Source organism: Mustelus asterias, chromosome 18 (assembly GCF_964213995.1).
Source record: "Mustelus asterias chromosome 18, sMusAst1.hap1.1, whole genome shotgun sequence".
Classification (NCBI taxonomy): Eukaryota; Metazoa; Chordata; class Chondrichthyes; order Carcharhiniformes; family Triakidae; genus Mustelus; species Mustelus asterias.
This window is the reverse complement of record NC_135818.1, coordinates 23,306,100-23,325,421: the sequence shown is the minus strand read 5'-3', so window position 1 is coordinate 23,325,421 and position 19,322 is coordinate 23,306,100. Positions and strand designations below refer to the sequence as shown.

Below are 19,322 nucleotides of genomic sequence, written 5' to 3'. Positions count from 1 at the left end.
TTAAATGATGGAGCAGACTCAAGGGGCCGAATGGCCTATCAGTGCTCCTAATTCATGTGACATCACAAGATTGCCTGGAACACACTCCAGAAACATTATTAATGCCTCCTAACAAGCTGAATGCAGGGAAATCTCAGCAGAATTGCAAAATAATCTCTTGCCCTTCAATGATTCCTCTCTTGCATCCATTGCCCAGAATCATAAGCCGGGACGTTCCGGCCATTCATGCTGGCGGGTTTTTCCAGTCCCGCCTGACACTGCACCCCTGCTGTGGGTTTCACCACGGTGAGGGGTGCATTCAATGGGAATCCCTTTGACAACGGGGGGACTGAAAGATCCCACAGCCAGTCAATGGTGGGTCACATCCCTTGCATGATAAATACTGCCCATTGAGTCATACAACACAGAAGCTGACCATTCAGCCCACGAAACCTGTGCCAGCTCTTTACTAGAGCTGTCCAGTTAGTTCCACTCCCCCACTCTGTCCCCATTTCCCAACATTTTTTTAAATTTCCGCTTCCACTATTTATCCAATTCCCTTTGGAAAGTTAATATTGAATCTGCTTCCATCACCCCTTCCGGGACAGCATTCCAGATCATGAAACTTACTGTATAAATATACTTTTCCTGGTCGAATAAGTGAATCACAGGGAAGAATCTCAGGGGAGTATAAAATTGAATGGACGGGATTCCCCCTTGGAATTTGCCTGCCTAAACCCAGACACAATTTCATGCTTGGGCGAACAGGCCTCAGGCGAGAAACCCACCCCTTCACCTAGTAAGGCCCTTAAGTGACCACTTAATGGCTACCTAAGGGTCTTATCCTGTGTCTTTATATGCCTTGTTTGTGAACAGAACTCCCACTCACCTGATGAAGGGGCAGTGTTCCGAACGCTTGTGGCTTTTGCTACCAAATAAACCTGTTGGACTTTAACCTGGTGTTGTGAGACTTCTTACTGTGCGTACCACATCTGGCCATTGCAGTGCTGTGCCTGGCCAGGTTGAAGATTGACTGACAGCTCTCATAGGCAGGATATCCTTCCAAGGGCAGCTGGAAGTCCTGCCCACTGCCAATCAGTGCTCTCGTGAGCATTAAATGGTAGTGGGAGTTCAAGAATTGAGAGCTGATCGCGCACCTTCCTTAAGATTCTGCCCATAGAATTGTAGAATGGTTACCGCACAGAAATCATCTGGCCCATCATGTCCCTGCCAGCTTTCTTCAAGGACAACTCAGTTAGTCCCCCTCCCTCACATATTTTCCTTTGCCCTGCAAACATTTTTTTCTTCAGATAATTGTCTAATTTCATTTGGAAGTCGTGGTTAACTCCAGATTCTCAGTAAGTGCATTCCAGATTCTAAACACACATTCCGTGAAATCAATTGTTCTTATGTTGCTTTGGCCCTTTTGCTGTTCACCTCAAATTAGTGCCTCCTGGTTCTCGACATTTCTGCCAATGGAAACAGTTCGCCTTATCCGCTCTGTCTTACCTCCTCATGACTTTGAACACATTTATCAAATCTCCTCTCAACTTCCTCTCCCCTAAGGAGATCAGCTCAAGCTTCTTCAATCTATCCACATACCTTTAGTCCCTCAACCCTGGAAGCATTCCAGCAATTTTTTTCTGCACTGTCTGTCTCTAATGCCCTCACATCCTTCCTAAAGCGTGGTGTTCAGGGTTGGACACGTGACTCCAGCTGAAGCTGAATCAGTGTTGCTCACTATAACTCCCTTGCTTTTTGTAAGGATGCATGCCACAGACTTCATCAAGAACACAAAAGGTATTTACTTAATGATGCGCGATTAAATCACTCGGGAGGATAGATTGTACCCGGGAAATAAAGGCTGTTATTACTAACAAGAATGGAGCACACTATATACAATACAATCCCAGACTAAAGGGTCACCAGGCAGTGTAGTGACCTTTATACTCCTCCAGGTAGGCGGAGCCAACTGGAGTGTACCACAGAACAATATCAACAGGTAGAACAGCCCAACCCTAACCCCAACAGTGACAACAGTAACATATCTACAAACACCCACAGTGCTGACCATCCATGGCTCAGCACTCATAGTGGTAACCAACTATGGTTCACCACATTCACCCCTCCTTTAAAACAAAGGCTGGCGGGGCAAAAAAAAACAGAACAACTGTTCATATATTCACAAGTTCAGTCGTATTGGAGGACTGCACTGTCTCTGCGACCTCCTCAACACTGGCGGTAATGCCGGTTCTGGTAACCGTGGTGACCTTCTCTCCAAGGCGGTGTCCAGTGACTCCTCCAGTTCCTCACGGACAGGTGGACCACGAGGTGGCGACAATCTGCTGGACTCGAGCACGCCTCGAGGTGGTGACAATCTCCTGGACTCAGGCAAGCTGTACACGGGAGTAAGAGGATTAAGTGGTGGTCCCGATACTGCCCGCGCCGTGTCAGGAGGGAGATAAGGGTCGGGGGGTCCCTAACTAGGGGTGTGGGAGCGACTGGGGTTTCCAAGTCCCCTGCAAGCGCCAGATCTCTAATAGAGACCGCGTCCTCTCGCCCGTCAGGATATGCCACATAGGCATATTGAGGGGTGGCGTGGAGGAGATGGACCTGTTCAACCAAAGAGTCGGACTTGTGGGTCCTAACATGCCGCCGCAGGAGGACAGGTCCTGAGTACGTCAACCAAGACGGTAATGAGGTCCCAGAGGAAGACTTCCGAGGGAAGGAAAACATCCTCTCATGTGGAGTAGCGTTGGTTGCCGTACACAGGAGTGAGTGGATAGAATGGAGCGCATCAGAGAGTGCCTCTTGCCAACGGGAGACTGGAAGACCTTTAGACCTCAACGCCAGTAAGTCAGCCTTCCAGACTGTAGCATTTTCTCGTTCAACCTGTCCGTTACCCCTAGGGTTGTAACTCGTAGTTCTACTTGAGGCAATCCCTTTTGAGAGCAGGTATTGCCTCAAGTCGTCACCCATGAATGACGAGCCCCTATCACTGTGGATATAGCTGGGGTAACCGAACAGGGTGAAAAGATCCTGTAATGCTTTGATAACCGTGGCAGCGGTCATATCAGAACAGGGAATGACAAAAGGGAATCGTGAGTACTCGTCAATCACATTGAGGAAGTACACGTTCCGATCTGTCGAGGGAAGGGGGCTCTTGAAGTCCACACTCAGTCTTTCAAAAGGGCGAGTGGCCTTAATGAGGTGTGCCCTGTCAGGTCGGTAGAAGTGCGGTTTGCATTCAGCACATACCTGGCAGCTTCGGGTTATGGACCTGACATCCTCCACTGAGTAGGGTAGATTCCGGGCCTTTATGAAATGGAAGAGCCGAGTGACCCCCGGATGGCAGAGATCATTGTGGGGGGCCTGTAATCGATTCTCCTGCACACTTGCACACGTTCCACGCGACAGGGCATCTGAGGGCTCATTGAGCTTCCCTGGACGGTACATGATATCATAGTTGTAGGTGGAGAGTTCGATTCTCCACCTCAAGATTTTATCATTTTTGATCTTACCCCGTAACGTGTTGTTGAACATGAACGCCACGGACCGCTGGTCCGTGAGCAGGGTGAATCGTTTTCCCGCCAAGTAATGGCGCCAATACCAAACGGCCTCCACAATGGCCTGGGCCTCTTTTTCCACCGCAGAGTGCCGAATTTCAGGGCCTTGGAGGGTGCGAGAGAAAAAGGCGACGGGCCTGCCCGCCTGGTTAAGTGTGGCGGCCAGGGCAAAATCAGATGCATCACTCTCCACCTGAAAGGGGATGGACTCATCAACAGCGTGCATCGTAGCTTTCGCGATGTCGGCTTTTATCCCTTCAAAGGCTAAGCGAGCCTCTGTTGCTAGGGGAAAGGAGGTAGACTTGATGAGCGGACGGGCTTTGTCCGCATAATTGGGAACCTACTGTGCATAGTATGAAAAGAAGCCTAAGCATCTTCTCAGTGCTTTGATGCTAGTGGGCAGGGGAAGTTCAAGGAGGGGACGCATACGGTCTGGATCAGGGCCAAGGACCCCGTTTTCCACCACGTATCCGAGAATTGCTCGGCGGCGCTTGCGAAATACACACTTCTCCCTGTTGTAGGTCAGATTCAGGCGAGACGCAGTGCGTAAAAATCTAAGGAGGTTGGCATCGTGGTCCTGCTGGTCATGGCCGCAGATAGTGACGTTATCCAGGTATGGGAAGGTAGCCCGCAGCCCGTTCTGGTCCACCATTCGGTCCATTGCACGCTGGAAGACCGAGACCCCATTCGTGACGCCAAAGGGAACCCTTAAAAAGTGATAAAGACGACCATCCGCCTCAAAGGCCGTGTATTTTCGGTCCTCTGGGCGAATGGGGAGCTGGTGGTAAGCTGACTTCAAGTCAATGGTGGAGAACACCCGGTACTGCGCAATCTGATTGACCATGTCAGATATGCACGGGAGAGGATACGCATCCAGCTGCGTATATCTATTAATGGTCTGACTATAGTCTATGACCATCCGGGGTTTGTTTCCAGTTTTAACCACCACTACTTGCGCTCTCCATGGACTAGAGCTAGGTTGGATGATCCCTTCCCTGAGGAGCCGCTGAACTTCAGATCGAATGAAGATCCGATCTTCAGCACTGTAATGCCTGCTCTTGGTTGTGATGGGCTTGCAGCCTGGCACGAGATTCTCGAATAAAGATGGTGGGGTGATTCTGAGTGTCGAGTGGCTACACGTGGAGCGCGCTGGGCAATTTGGAGGCTGCTGTGCTCCCACTGAAAGTGGAGGGAGTGGCCCATCGTACTGTAGGGTTACACTCCTCAGGTGGACCATAAAGTCTAGTCCCAGGAGTATCGGAGCGCAAAGGTGCGGTAACACAAGGAGCCTGAAGTTCTCGTAAACTGTGCCCCGCACCGTTAGGTTGACCACGCAGCTCCCTAGCACGGTAACAGACCGGGACCTCGACGCCATCGAAATTGTCTGTCTGACAGTCCGTACTTGGAGACCGCACCGTTTCACGGTGTCAGGGTGAATGAAGCTCTCCGTGCTCCCGCTGTCAAACAAACAATGAATTAGGCGTCCATTTACCTCTATGCCCATCATGGACTTGTCGAGTCTGTGAGGCTTGGCCTGGTCCAGGATGATTGACGCCACCGTTGGGTCTTGGGTGCAACTGCAGGCAGCTGAGATGGTTGATGATGATGACCCCTGCTGGTCGTCTGCGGTCGGTGCCGATCAAAATGGCTGCGCCCATGGATCGCACGTGGTCGGTGGCGCTAAAAGTGGCGGCCCCTGCAGGTCGCACGTGTCTTGCGTCTCCGTCGTCAGGAATGGCGGCGCTCTGGAATCGCACGTGGTGGAGGACCTCGAAGACGCTGGAGACAAGGAGACAGGCTCTGGAGAATCACACGCCACGCTGCTATGTTTGGAGGGTGGTTTGGTCCTGCAGACTTTGGCATAATGCCCTTTCTTTCCACACGCGGAGCACAATACCGTTCTAGCTGGACATCGCTGCCGAGGGTGTTTCGCCAATCCACAGAAGTAACACCGCGGGCCTCCTGGAGCTGCCGCCGTCATCAGGTCCGAGGTTGGAAACACAATCGCGCAGTTTCTCGGAGCCGCTGAATAAAGTTGAGTCGGTGGCTGTACTTGCCACGATGTTCCCACGTGGTCGGTGGGGTACATTTCTAGACTTCTGGAGGCCGTTTCCACAGCGTCAGCCAATTCTACTGTCTTAGCGAGGTCTAGATTACCTTGCTCTAGCAGCCGAAGGCGAATATATGACGAGCCGATTCCCGCCACGAACGCATCTCGGATCAAGTCGTTTGTATACTGGGCCGCCGACACTGGCTTGCAGTTGCAGGCTCTGGCTAGCTGCTGAAGTTCACACAGGTACTGTTCTGTCGTTTCGCCGGGCTGCCGCCGTCGAGTGGCTAGAAGGTGTCGAGCATGGATCTCGTTTGGCAGTTTGTTGTACCGTTTCTTAAGTAGTTCGATGGCCCCTATGTAGTCTTGGGCATCGCGGATTGATAAGTATACAGTGTCGCTTACCCTCGCGTGGAGGACCCGCAGTCTATCGGCGTTGTTTTGAACGGCTGTTGAGGCATCGATGTAGTCTTGAAAACACTTTAACCAATGGTCGAAAGTGTTCGACGCTCCTGCCGCACGTGGATCTAAAGTAAGCCGCTCGGGTTTCAACATTTGCTCCATGGTTTTTTTTCAAAATTTTGTGCGTAATAAAATTGATGCGCGATTAAATCACTCGGGGGGCTAGATTGTACCCGGGAAATAAAGGCTTTTATTACTAACAAGAATGGAGCACACTATATACAATACAATCCCAGACTAAAGGGTCACCAGGCAGTGCAGTGACCTTTATACTTCCCCAGGTAGGCGGAGCCAACTGGAGTGTACCACAGAACAATATCAACAGGCAGAACAGCCCAACCCTAACCCCAACAGTGACAACAGTAACATATGTACAAACACCCATAGTGCTGACCATCCATGGCTCAGCACTCATAGTGGTAACCAACCATGGTTCACCACACTTAATAAGGAAAAGCTGTACAAAGGATGTGGAGATGCCGCCATTGGACTGAGGTAGGCACAGTAAGTAGTCTCACAAAACCAGGTTAAAGTCCAACAGGTTTATTTGGTAGGACGAGCTTTCGGAGCATTGCTCCTTCATCAGGTGAGTGAAGAGTTGGGTTCCCAAACAGGACTTATGTAGACACAAACTCAATTACAGGATAATGGTTGGAATGCGAGTCTTAACAGGTAATCAGGTCTTTACAGGTGCAGACTATGCTAGTGGAGAGAGGGTTAAGCATAGGTTAAAGAGATGTAAATGGTTTCAAGCCAGGGCAGTTAGTGAGATTTTGCAAGCCCAGGCAAGTCATGGGGGTTACAGACAGTGCGTCATGAACCCAAGATCCCGGTTGAGGCCATTCTCATGTGTGCGGAACTTGGCTATCAGTTTTTGCTCGGCGATTCTGCGCTGTCGTGTGTCGTGAAGGCCGAATTGGAGAACGCTTACACGAAGATCAGAGGCTGAATGTCCTTGACTGCTGAAGTGTTCCCCTATAGGAAGGGGGCACTCCTGCCTGGTGATTGTCGAATGGTGTCCATTCATCTGTTGTCGTAGCATGGTCTCGCCTTGGGACTTCCTTTCCTGCAGCGTATCAGGTAGACGTTGCATTCCAACCATTATCTTGTAAATTGAGTCTGTGCCTATATACGCCCTGTTTGTGAACCCAACTCTTCACTCACCTGATGAAGGAGCAGTGCTCCGAAAGCTTGTGCTACCAAATAAACCTGTTGGACTTTAACCTGGTGTTGTGAGGCTACTAACTGTACAAAGAATGGCAGCTCATTTGCTATCCTGGAGCAGCCCACCGGCTGCCCCAGTCCCTACATGTCTTCAGACTGTATTCTGCCTCAGAGAAAGCTCCACCTCTTGGGATAATTACCCACTCTCAACCTAATTTGTCCCCCAAGCCAGGTGACCCTCTTCTGCTGTGTTACCCTTAAAGGGGCAATCTCTACGTTCACCACACTTTAGTACCCTGAAATGCATAGAATTGAGTCTCAGTGGGCTGCTGGCCTTCCGAAATTGCAGATTTTCAAAGTGATCCTGCAGCCTCAGGAACCCACCCGCTATACTTCACTGGATGGGGCTCCTGGAGGCAGCCTCCTACCTGGCTGCCGCTGGGAAAATTAGCAGCAGATTGCAGAGTTACAGGCTTGGGTAGTTGAAAGCAAGTTCATCAATGGTGGAGCAATTAAAATCTGAGATAGTTAAGAAAGCAGAGATCAGAGAAGGCTGTAGGCAATGTTCCCTTTAAATTGCATTGTTGTGTGGTATCTTTGAATGTTTGCACAGGGAACATTGCCTGCACCGACTTTTTGCTCTGTTGTGTGACCAAAGATGCATGCAGCTTTGTGGCAACATTGATTGTAGGGTTGGAGGGAGTTACAGAGAACAGGAGGAGTGAGGCCATGGAGGGATTTAATAAAGCTAATCACTTTAAGGTGTTATTGAACTGGGAGCCAATGTAAGGATAATGGTTGAATGGAATATGGCACAAGTTAGGATAAGGATAGCAGAGTTTTGGAAGAGCTCAGGTTTATGGTGGTGTGGGGTGGAGGGGTGGGGAGTGGAGATGGGAGTCCAGCCAAGAAAGCATTGGAGTATTCAAGTCTAGAGGTAAGTAAAGCATAGTTCAGGGTTTCAGCAGCAGATGAGTTGTGACAGGATCGGCATCAGGAAAGAAAGAAACGTTTCTGTGTGATAGTAAGTATTGTGGATGATATACATGTCAGGGCACTTTAATGCCCTAATCAAGGACAGCACGTGGCACAGCGGTTAGCACTGCTGCTTCACAGCGCCAGGAACCCATGTTCAATTCCGGCCTTGGGTGACTGTGTGGAGTTTGCACATTCTCCACATCTCTGCATGGGTTTCCTCTAGGTGCTCCAGTTTCCTTCCACAGTCCAAAAATATATGGGTTAGGTTGATTGGCCATGCTAAATTGCCCATTAATGTCAGGGGGAATTAGTAGGGTAAATAGGTGAGGTTATGGGGATAGGGCTGGGTGGGACTGTTGTTAGTGCAGTTTCAATGGGTCAAAATGGCCTCCTTCTGCACTGTAGGAATTATATGATTCTAGTGTTGCTAGTGTGCACAAGACTGCAGTTGTGTGACAGTGAAAGGAATAATATAAAGGAATGTATCTGGTGTTGAGTGGTGCTGTAAAAGATTGAAAGAAGCAGAGTGAAGTATGCTGTAGTGATTTTTGAAAACCGCTTGCAGTCTGGAAGGGAGGGTTATGAGTGCTGTGGCAACAGACAGTGCAAGGTTTATCATAGAGCAATGATGGGCTTACCCTAGCTATGTACATAATATCGTTGAACACTAGCTATTTCTTGCACTGAATAATCGTGAATTGATCCTCATGACAGTTTCAAGCATTTGTGTTGGTTCCAGTTTGTATTAACAACAAGAACAACATGAAATTATATAGCTCCTTTCACACCCTATAAATTAGGGCCCCCGATTTTGTGGTCAGTGACAAATCAATGGTTATGAAATTACCTAACACGATGGTGAGGATGAGAATTTAACTTGATGGAAAGAAGGAAAATCTTCATAGTGTGGGCCTCAGTGTGGAACTGCAGCGTCCTCTAGTGTGAGTGTCAAGCATTGCTTACAGGACGTGGTGGTAAGAGTCAGGCCCACGCAATTTGTTAGAAGTAACCTGTCGTAATAGATTCATATTACAAAGTCATTGGGAATAAATGATTAAGAAGGATCAATTTGATCAGAATCATTAAAAAAATTATGGATTGAAATGGTTTAAAAAGCACATTAAAAAGTGACAATAAGTAGTCTCACAACATCAGGTTAAAGTCCAGCAGGTTCATCTGGTAGCACGAGCTACCAAAGCTATTTATTGTGCCTACCCCAGTCCGACGCCAGCAACCCCACATTATAAAAAGTGAATTACAGTTAAATATTTAAAAGGTCTGATGAATGTGGTTAAACAGTCATTTAAATGTTAACATTTGAAAATCTGAGAAATCATTCAAAATTGTGAAAAACTGTCAGAAAAACCTTAGAGTCAGAGAGATAGATGGCACGGAAACATGGCCCTTCGGCCCAACTCATCCATGCCAACCATGTTTCCTAAACTGAACTAGTCCTATTTCCCTGTGTTAGATTCATATCGCTCTAAACCTTTCCTATCCGTGTACCTGTCCAAATGTCTTTTAAATGTTGTAATTGTACCCGCCACTACCAGCTCCTCTGGCAGCTCATTCCATACACGCACCATCCTCTGTCTGAAAAGGTTGTCCTTCAGGTCCCTTTAAAATTTTTCCCCTCTCACCTTAAACCTATTATTGGATTCCCCTACCCTGGGGAAAATACCTTGGCTATTCACCTTATCTATACCCCTCATAATTTTAGAAATCTCTATAAGGACACCCCTCATCTGCCTACGCTCCAGGGCAAAATGTCCCAGCCTATGCAACCTCTCCTTATAATTCAAACCTTCCAGTCCTGGTCACATCATTGTAAATCTTTTTTGCACCCTTTCCAGTTTAATAACATTCTTCCTGTTGAAAAAGATTTTTAAAATCTGATAAATTTGAGAAGAGGTGAAACTTCAGATTTTCATTTTGAAAGTTGAGTCATCCTTCCATTTCTGGTCAGATATAACTACGCAATTATCCCAAATCTCTTAATTTCCTCCATTTAATCCAATTGCCTGTGGACCAGGAACAAGTGCTCTGGAGTAGCACAGAATGGACCACAGCAATTTAGGAATTCCTTTTCCACTCATCAGAAGTTATGGGGGAAAAAGCAGGATTAGGCTATTGAGTTGGATGATCAGCCATGATCGTAATGAATGGCAGAGCAGGCTCGAAGGGCCAAATGGCCTTCTGCTCCTATCTTCTATGTTTCTATGTTTCATATTTGTGTCATCACCATCTATTTCCACCTTCCTGACACTCCCTGACTTTGCTCCCAACTCAGCTTCTCACCTGTTGAAACCCATATCAGGGTCAGCGCAACCACGAGGCAAACTAGTCGGTCAACTAGAGTGGCAAACTTTGAGGGACAGCAGAAAATGGAATGAACTATTCATGGAACTACAGAAATAAAGAAACAGGCTTCAGCTTTGGGAATGAAACATCTAGATTCACTGCTATGCATCCACATATACTCAGTAAGAAGTCTCACAACACCAGGTTAAAGTCCAACAGGTTTATTTGGTAGCAAATACCATAAGCTTTCGGAGCGATGCCCCTTCGTCAGATGGAGTAGTTATCTGTTCTCCAACAGTACACAGACACAGAAATCAAGTTACAGAATACTAATTAGAATGCAAATCTCTGCAGCCAGACAGGTCTTAAAAGGTACAGATAATATGGGTGGAGGGAACATTAAACACAGGTTAAAGAGATGTGTATTGTCTGCAGACAGAACAGCTAGTGAGATTATGCAAGATCAGGGGGAAAGCTGTGGCGAGCTGTGGGGGTTACTGATAATGTGAAATAAATCCAACATCCCGGTTTAGGCCATCCTCATGTGTGCGGAACTTGGCTATCAGTTTCTGCTCAGCGACTCTGCGCTGTCGTGTGTTGTGAAGGCCGCCTTGGAGAATGCTTATCTGAAGATCCAAGGCTGAATGCCCATATACTGACATATACATAGATTTCTATGTTATTTACTTTGCAGTCTCTTCCAAAATGTCATATTATATCCCTCATTCTTTTCATGGCCCAGTTTTACAAATTGGTACATCTGCCTGACTTCCAAAATTGAAAACGAGTAAATAATGTCAACAAAATAATTTAATCTAGCCTACCCTGCTGTACTGATTACTGAGTGCATAAATTGTGCATAAAATCACTTTATAGCTGTTGCAGTAACACAGGGCATCCCACCATGTGAGCCATATTGTACATTATAATGTGCATTCCTTCCAATACGTATCCTGTGAAGTGAGAATGTATGATCGGTATCATAATATTCTCCTTTTTCATGTAAAATAAATCTACAATTAAAAATGCAGGATTTTTATTCATAATCATGAATAACATTCAATTTTTGAAAGTGAATTGTGAGAAGGCTGAATGTTTTCCTAGGGCACCTAACAGCCTTACCTAGGCTGTGGCCCACGTTTGTGCCTTCTTTATCTCTAGACCCAATGACTCAAACACACTTCTGGCTAGTCTCCTATAGTCTATCTTCCTTGAACTTCAGATAATTCAAAAGTCTGGTGCCTATGTGTTTACCCAAAGCAAGTCCCATTCCCCTATCAATCCTGTGCTTGTCGACCTACACAGGCTCCAGGTCAAACTACTTGATTTTTACACTTGAATCCTTGCTTCCAGATCTCTCCACGACCTCTCCATTGTCCTCTTTATCTCTGTAATCTCTTCCTGCCCCACAACCCTCTGAGATATCAGCAGTCCTCAAATTCTTGCGATTTGTGTACCCCCAATTTTAGTTGCTCCACCATTGGTGGCCATGCTTTCAGTTGCCTAGTCCACAACTTCCAGAATATCATCCACTACATCTCTGCCTTTGTACCTCACTTTCCTGCTTTAAGACACTCCTTAAAATCTACCTTGTTGCCCAACCTTTTGGGCATCTGACCTCATATCCCTTCAAGTGGTTCGGTGTCATTCTTTGTTTTATAATGCTCCTGTGAAGCACCTTGAGACAGTTGAGATGTATCATTGCATTGAATATGAGATAATTAGAAATTGTTGTTGCTGTTGTAGAGTTTGTGCATACTCAAGGTGCTGGGTCGCTCACATTGAGCAATTTCATTGAACACTGACAGTTTTGCCACTTTTAACAGGGCTCAGGTGTCATAGATAAATTCTAGTACTACTGAATCATCAGTCAGTCGGTAGTTTTCTTATCTCTGAGACAGCAGATTGTGGATTTAAGTTACTTTCCAGAGACTTGAACACTGAATCAAGGTTGACATTCCAACGTACCATGAAGAAAGGACTGCACTTTCAAAGATGCCATCTTTCAGATGAAGCATTGATCAGCTGCATTTTCAGATGGATGTAAAAGGTCCCATGACACTATAATGAAGGGCTCTCTAAAGTGTCTTGGCCAATATTTATCCCTTAATCAACAACATTACTAGCCATTATCAGATTGCCATTTGCAGAACCTTGAGCTGTGTGCAAATTGGCTACTGCAAATCCTACCTCATATGAGTGACCAAACATCAAAGTATACATGTTTTTGCTGACCTGGGATGTTTTCTTGCTTTTGCTTTCAATCAGAGCTGATCTTTATTCTGCCATTAATACCTACCCTAGACCAATGCTTTGCTTCTCTATTACAACTATCATCACTTCCTTCACCTTTTGTCCCATGACATCTTTGTTAATTAATCTCCCCTGCACTCTAACCTATTCCCACTTTCAACAGCATAAAGTCTATCACATTCCTACCTTCCTTCACTTCCAAGGTAGTGATTTAATTTGAAATGTTAACGATATTTCTCACTGCACAAATGCTACTAGACCTATTGCACATATTCTGTTTTTCTTTCATATTTCCAGCACCCAGAATATTTTGCTTTTCTTCAAAAGTATTTTACTGATTGGAAACTGTTTTATCATGTCCCAAGATTGTTATAGTTGATATATAACTCCAAGACTTCCTGTCTTTCTGAAAATATCCCAAGGCAGTCTGCAGGAATGTTAATAAACAAAATTTGACACCAAGCATTGTAAAAAGATATTAAGACAGGTGATGAAAAGCTTGGACAAAGAGGTAGGTTTTTAAGGACTGACTTAAACGAGAAAGACACAATAGCCCAAATTTTCCCAGCCCCATGAAAATGGCTTTGAAACAGGAAGCAGAGAACTTCTGAAAGGGAAGCTTCATGCTGACTTCTCGATGGCATTCTCACTTACGTTCCTTTTTTACCGGAGGCAGTGGGAAGCCAATTGAGGTAATTAGCTGTACAATAGCTCCCATTTCACCATGGTGAACATTTCTGAATGGTACCCAGGACCCACAAAGTGTCAAGAGTTTGACAGCTCAGAGGAGATAAAATCGCAGCAGGGAGTCATCATTGTCTGCAGCTGACAGGCATTCAGGTCAACAAAACAGAAAACCGGCAAGGCTCAGGGCAGGGCAAAATGATTTAATAAATTACAATTTTCTCTTGCGGGAGAATCTAGAAGTGGGGGGCACAATTTAAAAATAAGGGGGGTTTCTCATTTAAGACTGATGAGAATAAATTTATTCTCTCAGCGGATCATTAACCTTTGGAATTCTCTTCCCTAGAAAGCAGTGGAGACTGGGTCATTGAATATATTCAAGACTAAGTTAGATAGATTCTTCATCGACAAGGGAGTCAAGAGTTATGAGAATGCAGACAGGAAAGTGGAATTAAGGCCACTATCAGATGAACCATGACCTCATTGAATAATGGAGCATGCTCAAGAGGCCAAATGGCCTACTTCAGCTCCTATTTCTGAGGGTGGGAATCCTGCAGTGAGCAACTCAACACTTGAATCCCTAAATTGATAAGGCACAAGTCAGGAGTGTAATAGAATACTCTCCACTTGCCTGGGTGAGAGCAGTTCCAACAACACTCCAGAAGCTCAGCCCACTGCTTCGAGTCTGCGGACTGGTCAATATTTAAGAACTCAGCGACCAACCAGAACGAGTACGCCACTGCAGTAACTGACTTCATTAGTAAGTGTGTCGAAGACTGTGGGCCCGATTTTACCATTTGGAGCCTAATGGGCCGGATCCGGGCGTAATAGAGATCCGAGCCCGGAATCCTCTTTGCAGCGCGCCCATACGCTTTTTGCCGGCTCCAATCCGATCCGCGCTGTGGGCGGGGCTTAGCGCTGCCGGAACGATCGGAGCTCTGAACTGCTCATGCGCAGTTCGAAAAAAAATCTGAAGCAGCGCACCCGGGTGGGAAAGAAAAAAACAGCAGAGAGAGCAGAGAGGGGGGGAGGATGGACTTGGGAGAGTCTTGCAAACTGAAAATAATGTAGCATCTTCTTTGTGCTGCCTAATTATCTATGGGAAAGGTAATTAAACTAGTGTCCTAGTGAGCAATTAATGACCTGTATAATACATTTGTGATCTGTAACTGGATTGTTGATGTACCTGTAGCCATGAGCCAGGTGCTCAAATGTTCAGACTCATGTGGTGAACTTGGAAGAATTGTCCCCGTGGTGGAACTTGGTTGGAAATAAGATTCAAGGAGATTACTAAATCTGGGAAATCAACCATAGTGAAAAGAAGTTTGTATTGGCAACTCTTCTCTCACATTCCATGGTAGATGTGCCCCTACTTATGAATGTGATTTGCATGGGCAACGTTGGGTGCAGCTAATCTGCCTCTGGAGTAGCCTTGGATCCTTTCTGTCATCTTGTTTTCATCTGAACATTGCACAGAATTAGAGGAATTCCCTTTGGAAGATAATGTCAAAATTATAATCGCAGGAACTAAAATATATATCCCCCATCCATATTTTGAAATATTTTCCCAAATTTTTGACTGTCAGGTTTTTAGTTCCTGCGATTATAATTTTGACATCATCTTCCAAAGGGAATTCCGCTAATTCTGTGCAATGTTCAGATGAAAACAAGATGCACCCAATGTTGCCCATGCAAATCACATTCATAAGTAGGGGCACATCTGCCATGGAATGTGAGAGAAGAGTTGCCAATACAAACTTATTTTCACTATGGTTGATTTCCCAGATTTAGTAATCTCCTTGAATCTTACTTCCAACCAAGTTCCACCACGGGGACAATTCTTCCAAGTTCACGACATGACTGTGAGCATTTGAGCACCTGGCTCATGGCTACAGGTACATCAACAATCCAATTACAGATCACAAATGTATTATACAGGTCACTAATTGCTCATTAGGACACTGTAGTTTAATTATCTTTCCCATAGATAATTAGGCAGCACAAAGAAGATGCTACATTATTTTCAGTTTGCAAGACTCTTCCAAGTCCATCCTCCCCCCCCCCCAAACCAGAGATCCATCTGAGCCCGCCCCCCTCCTCCGGCGGACGCCAGCGGAAGGCCAGGAAGGTGCTGCAGGCTCTCGAAGGACTGCAGGTCGGAAGGATAGTGGAGGGAAACCAGTGATCGAGGTAGGTTGGGGGTGTGCGCTGCCTAGGGGGGCCTGCCTCCCAGGGGGTCCGATCCCAGGGTGGGGGAGGGTCTGCCGAGGGGGCTGCCTCCCAGGGGGGTCCGATCCTGGGGAGGGGGGGGTCTGCCGGGGTGGTTAGCGGGGGGGTCTGCGAAGGATGGTCGAGGAGGATGGTGACTTCACAAGGGCAGAGAGAGCTTCGGAGATTCCCCCGCAGAATAGAAATCCGCTTTGGATTTTTATTCGGCAGGTCGCTAAAAGCGCGGATCCAGAACGGGCCAGAAGATGGTAAAGTGGGATTTGGCGGTACAGTTGGGCGCGCAGTTCATTAAGTTGGTTTAAATGCATGCCAATGCATTTAAATCGTCGGGCCACCCGATTCGGGCGCGGGCTGGACCCGCGCCCGAATCGGATGTCGGTAAAGCCGTGATCTGCTCGGAATTGGGTGCAGATCGCGGTATAGGCCCGATGCCCAACTTTTCCGTGATTTCGTGCCCGAAAACGGGCGCAAAGCTTTAGTAAAATCAGGCCCTGTGTGTCAAAGAGGCAAAGCCGTGTTTCCATTGCTTGCTGAAGTCCAAGTCTGAGGCGTTCAGGTCAGGCGACCCTACCTATACAAGAAATCCAGATATGATCTACGGAAATCCATCAAAGATACGAAAAGACAGTACCAGACCAAGCTAGAGTCCCAGGCTAGCCACATGGACTCCCACCAACAATGGCAAGGTCATAACAGGCTACAAGATGAAGGAATGTAGAATTGCCTGCTCCAATGCATCCCTCCCCAACGAGTTCAATGCATTCTATGCCCGTTTTGAGCAAGAGGTCAGCGACAGCAGCCCTTCCACCCTGGAAGCCTCGGCTGAACCCATGTCTGAGGTCACCATCATAGACCTTAGACAGCCTTCTCGACAGTCAATCCATGGAAAGCTACTGGTCCGGATGGAATACCCGGACGAGCACTCAGATCCTGCATGGGCCGGCTGGCTTGGGTATTCACAGACATCTTCAACCTCTCTTTACACCAATCTGAGGTCCCTATCTGCTTCAAGAAGACTACCATCAGCCCTGCACCAAAGAAAATCCAGGCAGCGTGTCTTAATTATTACCGTCCAGTGTCTCTGACATCCATCATTATGAAGTGCTTCATGGCACGAATCAATTCTGTCCTCCCAGATTGCCTGGATCAACTGCAATTTGCCTATCGCCGCAACAGGTCCACAACAGACGCCATCTCCCTGGATCTACACTCAACACTGGAACACCTGGATAACAAAGACACCTATGTCAGACTCCTCTTTATAGACTACAGCTCAGCCTTCAACACCATTATCCCCACAAAACTCATCTCCAAACTCCGTGGCCTGGGGCTCAGCTCCTCCCTCTGCAACTGGATCCTAGACTTCCTAATCCACAGACTGCAATCAGTAAGGATATGCAACAACACTTCCTCCACGATCATCCTCAACACTCGTACCCAGCAAAGTTGTATCCTCAGCCCCTTACTCTTATACACCTATGATTGTGTGGTCAAATTCCCCTCCAACTCGATTTTCAAGTGCTGATGATACCACCACAGTGGGTCAGATCTCAAACAATGATAAGACGGAGTTCAGGAAAGAGATAGAGAATCTGTGAACTGGTGCAACAACAATAATCTCTCCCTTAATGTCAAAAAAACAAAGGAGATAGTCATTGACTTCAGGAAGCGTAGTGGAGAACATACCCATCTACATCAATGGGGATGAAGTGGAAATGGTTGACAGCTTCAGGTTTCTAGGTGTCTAGATCACCAACAACCTGTCCTGGTCCCTCCATGCCGATGCTACACTTAAGAAAGCCCACCAATGCCTCTACTTTCTCAGGAGGCTAAGGAAATTTGTCATGTCCCCAATAATTCTCACCAACATTTATAGATGCACCATAGAAAACATTATTTCTGGTTGTATGGCTCCTGCTCTGTCCAAAACTGCAAGAAACTATAAAGGGTCATGAATGAAGCCCAGTCCATCATGCAAACCAGCCACCCATCCATTGAGTCTGTCTACATTTTCCGCTGCCTTGGAAAAGCAACCAGCATAATCAAGGACCCCACACATCCCAGTCATATGCTCTTCCACCTTCTTCCGTCGGGAAAAAGATACAAAAGTCTGAGGTCACGTACCAACCGACTCAAGAACAGCTTCTTCCTTGCTGCCATTAGACCTTTGAATGGACCTACCTCATATTATGGTGATCTTTCTCTACAACCCTAGCTATGACTGTAACACTACATTCTGCATTCTCTCCTTTCCTTCTCTGTGAACGGTATGCTTTGTCTGTATAGCACGCAAGGAACAATACTTTTCACTGTATACAAATGCATGTGACAATAATAAATCAAATCAAATCAAACTTGATTGGCACCCCATCCACAAACATTCATTTCCTCTGCCACTGACAAACAGTGGCAGCATTGTGTACCATCTAAAAGATGCATTACAGGAACTCACCAAGGCTCCTCAGGCAGAACGCTGTAAACCCACAAACATTATCATTTATAAGGACAAATGACAACAGGAACTTGAGAACACCACCCAACTTCCCCTCTAATCATCCACCATCTTGACTTGAAAATATATTGCCGTTCCTTTACTGTCGCTGGGTCAAAATCCTGGAACTCCCTTCCTAACAGCACTTTGGATGGACTTACACCATAGAGACTGTAGCGGTTCAAGAAGGCAACTCACCACCACCTTCTGAAGGGCAATTCGGGATGGGCAATAAATGTTGGCATAGTCAGCAACGCCCACATCCCATAAATGAGTTAAAAATAAGATTTTGTACTCCAAACTAAATAAGAAGGGAAAATAACATATATAAATCCTATAGAGAGAAAGGTGAAGTGGTTCAGTGCAATGAATATAAAACAAAAAGATGAACAGAGGATCAATGAAGAACTTGGAAAAGCAATAACTAGAGATATAAAGCCTAATAGTAAATGAGTATGTTAGTACAGTCAGAAGTCTCACAACACCAGGTTAAAATCCAGCAGGTTTATTTGGTATCAGGAGATTTCGGAGCGCTGCCCCTTCATCGGGTGAGTGAAGAGTTGGGTTCACAAACAAGGCATATATAGACACAAACTCAATTGGAAGATAATGGTTGGAATGCGAGTCTTTACAGGTAATCAAGTCTTTACAGGTGCAGACAATGCGAGTGAAGAGAGGGATAAGCACAGGTTAAAGAGGTGTGAATTGTCCCCAGCCAGGACAGTTAGTAAGATTTTGTAAGCCCAGGCCAAATGGTGGGGGTTACACGTAGTGTGACATGAACTCAAGATCCTGGTTGAGGCCGTCCTCATGTGCGCAGAACTTGGCTATCAGCTTCTGCTTGGTGATTCTGCGTTGTCGTGTCTTGAAGGCCACCTTGGAGAATGCTTACCCGAAGATCGAGGCTGAATGCCCTTGCCTGTTGAAGTGTTCCCCAACAGGAAGGGAACACCCCTGCCTGGTTTGTTGAGCAGTATCCGTTCATCCATTGTCGTAGCATCTTCATGGTCTTGCCGAAGTACCATGCCTCGGGACATCCTTTGCTGCAGCGTATCAGGTAGACAACATTGGCCGAGTCGCATGAGTGTGTACCGTGTTCCTGGTGGATGGTGTTCTCACGTGTGGTGATGGCATCCATGTCGATGATCTGGCACACCTTGCAGAG

At 46.5% G+C, this 19,322-nt stretch overlaps 1 protein-coding gene across 2 annotated transcripts in view; it reads left to right on the top strand.

Moving 5' to 3' along the window:
- The window catches only part of LOC144507002 (intelectin-1a-like), a 112,921-nt gene that overhangs the window by 9,380 nt on the left and 84,219 nt on the right, over positions 1–19,322 (top strand). The window contains exon 1 of one of the 2 annotated variants that reach the window (XM_078233521.1): positions 8,226–8,245. The exons of the other annotated variant lie outside the window; for it this stretch is intronic. The gene's annotated coding sequence lies outside the window, so the exon portion shown is untranslated. Of the gene's footprint in view, positions 1–8,225; positions 8,246–19,322 lie in introns of those variants that run through there. 2 annotated transcript variants of the gene reach the window in all.